The sequence below is a fragment of the Olea europaea genome, chromosome 12 (assembly GCF_002742605.1).
Source record: "Olea europaea var. sylvestris chromosome 12, O_europaea_v1, whole genome shotgun sequence".
Taxonomy (NCBI): Eukaryota; Viridiplantae; Streptophyta; class Magnoliopsida; order Lamiales; family Oleaceae; genus Olea; species Olea europaea.
In genome coordinates, this window is record NC_036248.1 from 23,138,861 (window position 1) to 23,149,527 (window position 10,667).

Here is a 10,667-nt window from a genome sequence, read left to right on the forward strand (position 1 = left end):
GTTCAGATGCAACATTATCACCCCTACCTACTTAAGAAAATCAAAGTCCGATGAAGGTAAATGAACTGATTCTTTGGATCCTGAGACAGACCCATGATATAACCCATTACAGATTGCCAGATCACTTTCTGAGCCTGGATTCAACTGAAAACTACCATTCCACTTGTCTCCAAAAGATTCCTGACTCTGAGCAGATAGTTGCATGCTCTTACTCGGTGTGGTTGTCTTTTGACCAAGGCTACTTGTTAGCTTTGCCTAAGATGGGACGGAGTGAGACAGTGAATTGGCAAAACCAGAATGAACAAATGGTTATGGACCGGGGATATGAGAAGCCACAGCAGGATCCAAATGGCTATAATTGGAGTAACTGCTATTCCTATTTGAGGATTCTAAACCATGGTCCAGCCCATTTCACCATATACCTTCCCCACTATGTCCAGCTGGATATATTCTAGGAGGATAAAGAGCCTGGTTAAGTAGGACTTCCGCAGGATGAGAAGGTGTAGTAACTTATCTTTTTGGAAACTTCGAGTTACCAAATTCAGGTTGCCTTTACTGGGCTTTGTAAAAGGTTTGAGAAGTTCAAAATTGTCAGCATGCAAGAAAAAGTACGTGGTAAATAAAGACTAGTTCAACAGTCATTCAAGATTATTATCTCTCAGGAAAGTAGGGAATAAAACAAGATTTCAACAGAGAATCAAATTTACTCATGAGCATGTTGTAAAATACTATGGATTTTGAATAGATGTCTATGATGAAATTCCAAGAAAAGTTAGGTGTGGGTAATATTCCTTTGAAATTGATATCTAATCCATAAAGTTCTTCAGTTTCCTTTACTTGTATGCTAATGATAAAAAAGGCAATATCACTAGGGTTGGCAATGGTTCGGTTATGGGTCGGTTCGGTCAAAACCATAACCACACCACCAATTTTTTGACCATGCCATAACCGCACCATAACCACGTAAATCGGTTCGATTCGTATCTCAATTCGACACGGTTCGGTTCAGTTAATAACCACGAAAAAAAATTATTTTTTATAGGTTCATCCGTCAAATTGATATAAAATAATTTATGAAAAAAGTCAATGAAAACAAAAACACAATATTCCAAATGAAAATGCAAACATTATCAAACAATATTCCAAACATAAATGCAAACATTATCCTAATTTTCAATTGTAAAATACAAATTTAACAAACAATATTATAGATATAATAATAATAAGGTTTTCCTTCATTCTTAATTATTGTGTATCGAAGTTACTTGATTCATTCTTCCCTACACGTCTTACTAGCATAGATCAGTATTCAAAGTTGATTCTTATTCATCCTTGACAATACTGGCACGTATAGAAAAACATCGAACTCTGTTTTTACATGATCAATAGTAATAGAATGGCTAATAAATGTAACAAATTTTCAGAGGCGACGACTATTTGGACCGTAGAGACAGTGGAGCTGTGCGTGAGTTTGTGGTTTGTGGAGAGTAGGGTTTGCATTTATATACTGTCATACTAATGCTATTATGGGCTAATGGTAAGTGGGCTAGCCGAATGAGTTAGGTAGATGTAATGAGGAGGGGAGGGATTTTGTTTTGGTCTGGATAGAAAAGTAGTGTAAAGCCCATAATCAATTCAATTGTGTTTTTTTTTTTATTTTTTTTAGCGGGTAATCGGTTAGGTTTCGGTTCGATGACGTAAATACCATACCCGCACCATTACGAACCCATTCATTAAAATCAAAATCATATTCGCCCCATTATACCATCGGTTCGATTTTTTTGGCCCCATTCGGTTCGGTTAACCGCGATTTTCGATTTTGACGGTTCAAATTGCCATCTCTAAATATCACCTGAATAAACACAAGCATGGGATTTAATGGACATAAGCTCATAGTAGAAATAGAAAGACGGTAAAGATGATGAAGCACTTGGATATTATAGAAATTTTAAAATCTCTTTACCTACTTCATATAGATGGGAGAGCCACCCCCTTTCATTGACTTTGCTATCGCGAAACACATTTAAGAAATGAAATCCCACATTTGGTTTAGTAGACTGACTTATGCGTTTAATCTCTCCACGGCTGGAAGTATGACCAAGAAAATCAGCTGATGAAGGAGTTGTTGCTTGCTCAAGCTGAACAGGTTCATTTAGATCTGCCAAACTAGAAGAGCTCCTCAAACAGGACCCAGAACTCGAAGCATCTTTTCGGCGACAAGTCTTTCCACTAGTGGATGCACCAAGGAAAATCTCCATAGTTCTTTTGGGTATAACTTTTTGATCTTCGTTTGAAGTGTACCTCAAAATGTTGGATATTATGTTTTCTTGTAACTTTTCCCCTTCTTCAGTATCAATGTACTCATCAGTCGGAAGTTGAAGATGTTGGTCTTAAGATTGATAGCATTCAAAACAAATTTGTTCAAAAAGATTAAAATCGCATAAAGTAATAACACAAAGGAATTTTTGCCCCGAAGGGCCCGGATTTTCAACCGAGGCCTACTCATCCGTTGAGCATCTACAAAGTAGATTTGACTCAAATTCACTAAGAATCACAAAGAATCGATACAAATGTACAAAGAAACGGAGTTTCTTCACTTATGTTTTCTCTCACCTCCTTTTTAGAAGAAATTACTATCCTCACAATCTCTCATACTGTATACAAAATACAACTCAAACATCACTAAGAAATTTACAAAGATTGGACTCAAAAATCACTAAGCAATAAGAACTCTCAGGAAGAAGCAGACGAAGAGAAAACCCTAGAAGATAATCGAACCACTTCACATCGAAAGGCAAAGGGAGGACTTTATAGTCCAGATAAAACGTCCAAATCCAACGGTCCATATTAAACTGGATGAAGGGCCAACAATTAATCTCACATTTTAGAAAATAGGCGTGTTTATCATAAACACGCTTTACTTAAGTCCAAGACCGGGTGGCCGAACAGATGGTCCAATGTTCAGCTAGATTCGGCCCAATCAAGAATAGAGAGGCAATCCATAACAGAAGATCAAACAACTTCTTCCTTATCTTAGTGGGTATCAAGTTCAATTCTTCAAAATCCTTGAAGTACACCCATTTTGCAGCAGGGTTTGACCAGCCGGCATATTGTATCCTTGAAACTTGGGAAACAGAAGACAACCTTGCACTTAGTTGTCTCATTTTGTCACTCTTCGAAAAAGTTCTAGCAAAGTTGCTCATTTCACTTCCTCCCATGATGTTTGGATTTCCCTTAGCTCTTCATTTTCTTTCCAATCTTGTGCTAAGGTAGTGCAGGTACACTCGCAACTAGCCATAGCTTGCAAAGGTAACCAAACTACAAATGACCAACAATTTTAACAACCTCATTGTCCGTGGTGATGAGTATGTGGGAAATGATCAAATTCAAGTTGGCGACAGAACATGTTTGAATAGAAAACATACTGGCACTTCTTTCTTCTTTATCTTTTATTAAGGGAGAACCTATTTATAGAAATAAATTCGCAAAAATTTATGTAAATTCGGATAAGTCTCATGTCAACTGCCTCATGTCTGAATGATCAAATTATAGCCGTTGGATAAAAAGTTAGAAGTTAAAATGATAAAAAAAAATTTGAGCGTTAGATCTCTGGTCGACTGTATAGTCCGACCGATCGATTGCCTCCACAGAAATTTCTCCGTTTCAGCTCCATTTGATATGATTTGATTGTTTTGAAAAATGTGTATTTTGGAAAGTGTTTTTAACTAGTTTTTAAGATAAGTGATATGATTTTAGTTTAATTATCAATCTTACTTTTGATCAAAATATTTTATGCAAGTGATAACCAAACCAACTTTTAGAGAATAAAATGATTTTTAATGCATAAAAAAATTTTGAGCTTAAAGCATTCATCGCTAAAGATCAAAGTATTACTATATTTATATTTGATCTATGATATCTAGTGTTTTTTTTTTTTTTTTTTTTTTTTTTTTTTTAACTCTTAAACTTTTGATCTTGAAGGATTTTTGTTAAATACTTGACTTTGATCTTGATATTCTTCATGAGTTTTATTATGATTTTTCTACAATAATCAATCAATTTATCATTGAATGCCCTGAAAACTATGATCATTTAAATTTAATTATTAGTAAACAATATTAATTTGTTTATTATGATGTAAACTTTAAGGTTAAATTTAACCATATGCCAACAGTTAACTATGGTATTCGCTTCACACCTACTCAATTCATTCTTTAAATAGTTTCAGTGATGCGGACGGGGTTGGTGACAACAAAGATAGATGAAGTGTGGTAGCATATTGTTTTTCTCATGGGGCAATCTTGATCACATATAGCTGCAAACAACAACTCACTGTTGCTCGCAGTAGTATTGTATTGAACTATGGGGCTCTCTTAAACATAGCAACAGAGTTTCAATAGTTGCAATCCATCTTATGTGATCTACGTGTCCTAAACTTTGGTTCGATAATATTGGTGCAACTTATGTGTCATCAAATCTAGTATTCTACACTTGAACCAAACACACCGAAATTGACTTTCAATTTTTCATGATCAAATCTTACAAAAAAATTGAAAGTTTCATTCTTATCTACTAAAGATTAAATTGCAGATTTGGCCTTTGTTTGTCAACCATTCTATCACATTATTTTTTTCTACAGTACTCATTCTCAACCACACATTTTTCATTAAAATAATATTACACATAAATAAATAAAAAAGTTCTTTTTTTTAACCACACATTTCAATATCAATTGTTAAGGGATAAAAATCTCATATTGGTTAAATACCGAAATATTGACCAATTTAAAAAGATCTTGGGCTACTCTTCTTAAAAAGGTTGACCTTATTAAGATGGATCCCAAGTCTTAAAATGGTATCAGAGCCCATTAAGCTCCAATGAGCGATTCAATCCGATTATAAGTTTCAATTAATGAGCAACAGATTGCAAGATTGGTCTGCTCAAACGAGCCATCATCTTGCTAGGGCATGTTAAGGGATAAAAATTTCATATCGATTAAATATCGAAATATTGACCAATTTAAAAAATATTGGACTATTCCTCTTAACAAGGTTGACATTATTAAGATGGATCCCAAATCTTAACATCAATTACTATTCCATAATACAATATTTGAAATTAAAAGGGCACAAACAGGACCTTATTAACAAAACTACCGGCTTCAGTTCATTTTCGTATGCTAAATGACAACTTCATGAACAAGAGTTGCTCCTTTGGTTGAGGGAGCGTATTGGAGCAACTACAAGTCAGACCAAGTCAATGAGTATCAAGCAAGAATCATAGCAACTAATAGTTAAGACGTTGAAAAGATCCTGAGATAATAATTGTAATTTATTAAAAAGATATTACATGTTTATTAGCGAATTTTTCAGCATTTTGAATTTTGAATTTTATAGATAATCTGGTAATTAGTTATCAACAATGTACTATAAATACCCATATGTTGTACTTGTAGGGAAAATCTCAAGTTTCACCAGTTCGGTTGACCGAACTTTTCTGAAATTCGGTAAGTTTATGAAAAATGAGGAATCCGGTATTCTCGATTTTAATACCGTATAAGCCTTTTGTCCGGTAAGATGATATATAACAGCAAGTTACAGTCGTACAACTAATTGGATAATAACAGAATGAACAACAAATCAATTATTGAATTTACTGCAATAAATAACAGAACGAATAATTGAAATTGCAGGAAATGAAATTTCAAACTGAGGCCTATGTCACACTCAGTTTCCTTAAAACAGATTCGCCCCTCACCATCCGTGCTTGAGGTTTAAAATGAGCGTCCATTTTTCAGGATACAATGGTAAAATCAGTAGCTTCTGAGCACCGCAGAAACTACTTCGGCGAACTGAACTAGTGCCTGAACTACACCACCACCCAGACAGAAATGCAGAAAAGATAGAAATCTATGCAAATGAATTTCTTGTGTATTCTAAACTTGAAAGCTTTTATTTGGTATATTGAAATGAGAAAAATGAGTCACTATTTATAGGCTAGGTTACCATTAATGGCAATGACCTTTGGAGTTTCTTATCTTTTTCCTATGTGGGACAAATTCATTTTTTCCATATAAACTCCTTTTTGAGTGGCACACTTTGAGCCTCAATTTCTCGTTCACCCGAGCATCATCTTTGGCAAGTAAGTATATGATTTCGATGTACTCACAGAGGAGAACACAAATCAACTTTCATTTTTCAAATTGAACAATCGGGTCCCACACAAAACTCGTGCCAAAGTCGGCCTATAACTTAGTTTTTTTCCAACAATCCCCCACATGAATGAAAATTGGGAGCGTCTCATGCATGTGACACATGACGACTTGTGAATGTGACACATGACGACTTGGTAGTATAGTTCAACAGTTAAAACCTGTATAGGATAGGTAGGTGTTACCCTTTGAACCTTCCCTTGTGAAAGCATATTTACTTCACTGGCTGACTAGTAGACGCGATGTCCTTGAACTGTTCTGCTGTTTATGTAAACGATGATACACTTCACATAGGATTCTTCCTAACACATTTCAGTTCTCATTATTATGTTCTTTTGGCCATGAACATACGCCTGGTTCTGTGAGAGTTCACAAGAATTGCGCCCCACACAATTCCCTTAGAAGCGGCCCCACTTCTCTCTCACATAGGTGATTTCTTATTACAAGTAACCCACATTACTTGGCTCGATTTTCAATGCATAAGAATCACTAAAAGCCTATTGCTTATCCTCCATCTTTACAGGTATCACTATCGCATCACAGGAATGGACAGGAGGTAATATCCCCCACAGTGATTCTATCAATTCTTTACAATTAGGTTGTCCCTTTGAACCTAGATCTTGGGATCTCCAGTCAACTACGTTGTGTTTTCCTTTGTATTAACTTATCCATGGGCTTAAGTCTCATTCCTCTCGATGATTTCTCAACTAACTCTCTATTTAACCCTTTGGTTAGCGGATCCGCAATGTTATCCTTTGACGTTACATAATCAATAGTGATAACTCCAGTTGAGAGTAGTTGCCTAATGGTATTATGTCTACGACATATATGTCTAGACTTACCATTATACATGTTGCTCTGTGCCATTCCAATTGCCGATTGACTATCACAATATATGCAAATTGTTGGCACAGGCTTTGACCATCTTGGAATATCCTCTAAGAAATTGCGTAGCCACTAAGCCTTTTCACCACTTTTATCTAGAGCTATAAACTCAGATTCCATAGTGGATCTGGCTATCACTGTTTGTTTAGAAGATTTCCACGATATAGCTACACCTGCAATGTGAACACAAATCCACTTGTGGACTTTGAGTCTTTTATGTCAGATATCCAATTAGCATCACTATATCCTTCAATGATCGCTGGATATCTGCTATAGTGCAGTCCAAAATTACGAGTATATTTCAAGTACCTTAGTACTCTTACTATTCATTTCTAGTGATCAGCTCCTGGATTACTCGTGTATCTACTCAGTTTGCTTACTGTGTAGGCTATGTCTAGTCTTGTACAACTCATCAAGTACATCAGACTTCCAATAATTCTCAAGTATTCTACTTAAGACACACTTTCACCTTTGTTCTTAGATAGATGTTGACTCGTATCTATTGGGGTTCTAGCCATTTCAGTATCATCCTCACTGAACTTTCCTAGGATTTTGTCCGCATAATGTGACTGGTTTAGAACAAGACCATCCGACGTTCTTGAAATTTTGATTCCAAGTATAACATCAGCTAGACCCATGTCTTTCATGTTAAATCTCGAATTTAACATGTTTTTAGTGGATTTGATCACCTTATCGTTGCTGTCAACAATAAGCATGTCATCAACGTAAATTTATAAAATGACATAGCCATTTTCAGTGTCTTTAACGTAAACACATTTATCACACTCGTTGATCTTAAATCCACTCTCCATCATGACACTGTCATTGTTTTGGTGCTTGTTTCAAGCCATACAATGATTTCACCAATTTACACACCTTCTTTTCTTACCCTAGAGACGAAAATCCTTCGGGTTGTTCCATATAGATTTCTTCATCTAAGTCTCCGTTCAAGAAGGCAGTCTTAACATCCATTTGATGTATTTCAAGATTTCGCAAAGCAGCAATTACAAGTATCATTCTAATGGATGTTATTCTCGTTACTAGAGAATATGTATCAAAGTAATCAAGGTCTTCCCGTTGTCGGTAACCTTTTATTACCAACCTGGCCTTATACTTTTCAATAGTTCCATCTGCTTTCACTTTTCGTTTGAAAATCCACTTGTAACCTAGTGGTTTACTTCCTGGTGGAAGATCCACTAGCTCCCATGTATGATTTTGCAGGATAGAATCTATTTCACTTTTAATGGCCTCTTTCCATTGAGGTCCTTCCGAGGAGTTCACAGCCTCTTGATAGCTTTGCGGTTCACTTTCTAGCATATAGGTCAGAAAATTCGGACCATAAGATTTTTCTGTCCTTTCCCTTTTGCTATGTCTAGATTCAACTTCAACCTCCTCTTCTGGTTCTTGCTCCTGACTATGTTCGGTCATCGTCTCATACGTCTGTTTAGAAGAACTTGCCTTTTCTTCGGACCTGCATGGAAACACATGTTCAAAGAACGAAGCATTTCTTGACTCCATTATCGTGTTTCTGTGTATATCTTGGATTTTAGATTCATACACGAGAAACCGATAAGCACTACTGTTATGTGCATATCTAATGAATATGTAGTCTACAGTTTTCGGGCCTATCTTCACCTTCTTTGGTGTTGGGATAGCCACTTTAGCAAGACACCCCCACATTCGTAAGTATTTATAGGAAGACGTTCTTCCTTTCCATAACTCATAAGGGGTCTTCTCCATTTTCTTTTGGGACACCTTATTCAAACACAGCATCCCCTACATGTTCTGAGATAATTCAGAACTTACTAGCATCACATTCATCATCTCTTTTAAGGTGCAAATTTTCCTTTCAGCAACACCATTTTGTTACGGTGAATACGATGTGGTGGTTTCATGTATGATTCCATATTGTGCACAGAATTCAGCAAACGGTGCTTTATACTCACTACCTCGATCGCTTCTTAGCACCTTAATTTTCTTATTAAGTTGATTTTCAATTTCATTCTTATAGAGAACAAATTTCTCTATCGCTTCATCCTTACTTTTTAGCAAATACACATAGCAGTATTTCGTACTATCGTCGACATAAGTAATGAAATACTTGTTGCCACATCTTGTACAAATTTTAAATCACATATATCACTGTGAATTAAATCAAATGATTCCGTATTTCGTTCAATTGACTTAAAGGACGACCTAGTCAATTTTGCTTCAACACAGTCTCACACTTATGTTTGGAATCAACATAGAATGCTGGTATGCATTTCAAGTTAACTAGCCTACGTAAAGTATCATAGTTAACGTGTCCTAGTCTACCATGCCACACATTGGAAGACTCAAGCAAGTAAATAGAAGCATTTACTTTATTATTCATTTTTGGTTTAATAATCATTACATTGAGTTTAAACATTCCATCGGAAACATAACCTTTTCCGACAAACATTCCACTTTTCGACAAGATGACCTTGTCTGACTCAAACACAATGCGAAAACCATGCTTATTCAAAAGCGACCCGGACACAAGGTTCTTGCGAATTTTCGACACATATAGCACGTTGTTGAGGGTCAGCTCTTTTCCCGAGGTCATCTTCAGAACCACTTTTCCTTGGCCCTTGATTTCAAAAGTTGCTGAATTTTCCATGAATAACTTCTCTCCATTCTCAACTGCTTCAAAAGTAGTAAATAACTCTTTATCAGAGCACATATGTCTCGTAGTTCCGGTGTCAATCCACCATTCTTTTGGGTTAGAACCCACCATATTCACTTCAGAAATGATTGTTGCGAGACTCATCTCCGACACATCATGTGCCATGTAGTCAACCACATTTGCTTCTTTTTTCTTCTTTGGCAATCTGCACTCCGAAAATTTATGGCCTACTTTGTCACAATTGAAGCACTTCCCTTGAAATTTCTTCTTAGGAATGCCCCCTTTTGGTCCCAGCTTGATCCCTTTTCCACCGGATGGCCCAACTTTAGTTTTGTAGTTCTTACTACCTTGACCATGTTCAACAATATTGGCCTTAGCCACACCAGGATTGAACCACTTCTTTTCAGAACTCTTGTTGTCTTCTTCAATTTGAAATCTAACAATTAGTTCTTCAACGTTCATTTCCTTTCGCTTGTGTTTCAGATAATTCTTGAAATCTTTCCACGCGGGAGGCAATTTTTCAATGATTGCAGCCACTTGGAAAGTTTCACTGAGAATCATCCCTTCGGCATGAATTTCGTGAAGAATCACTTGGAGTTCTTGCACTTGACTGATTACAGTTTTGGAGTCCACCATCTTATAGTCCAAGAATCGGCCGACGATAAATTTCTTAGCCCCGACATCCTCAGTCTTATATTTCCGGTCCAAAGACTCCCACAACTCCTTAGCAGTTTTCATTGTGCTATACACGTTGTATAGCGAATCTGCCAAACTGTTCATGACATAATTCTGGCATAAGAAGTCCGAGTGGTTCTAAGCATCAACAGCACTGATTATTTGAACATCCACCTCACCCTCTTGGAGCTTTGGAGCACTTTCAGTCAAGAATCTCGCAAGATTCAAGGTGGTCAGATAGAACAACAT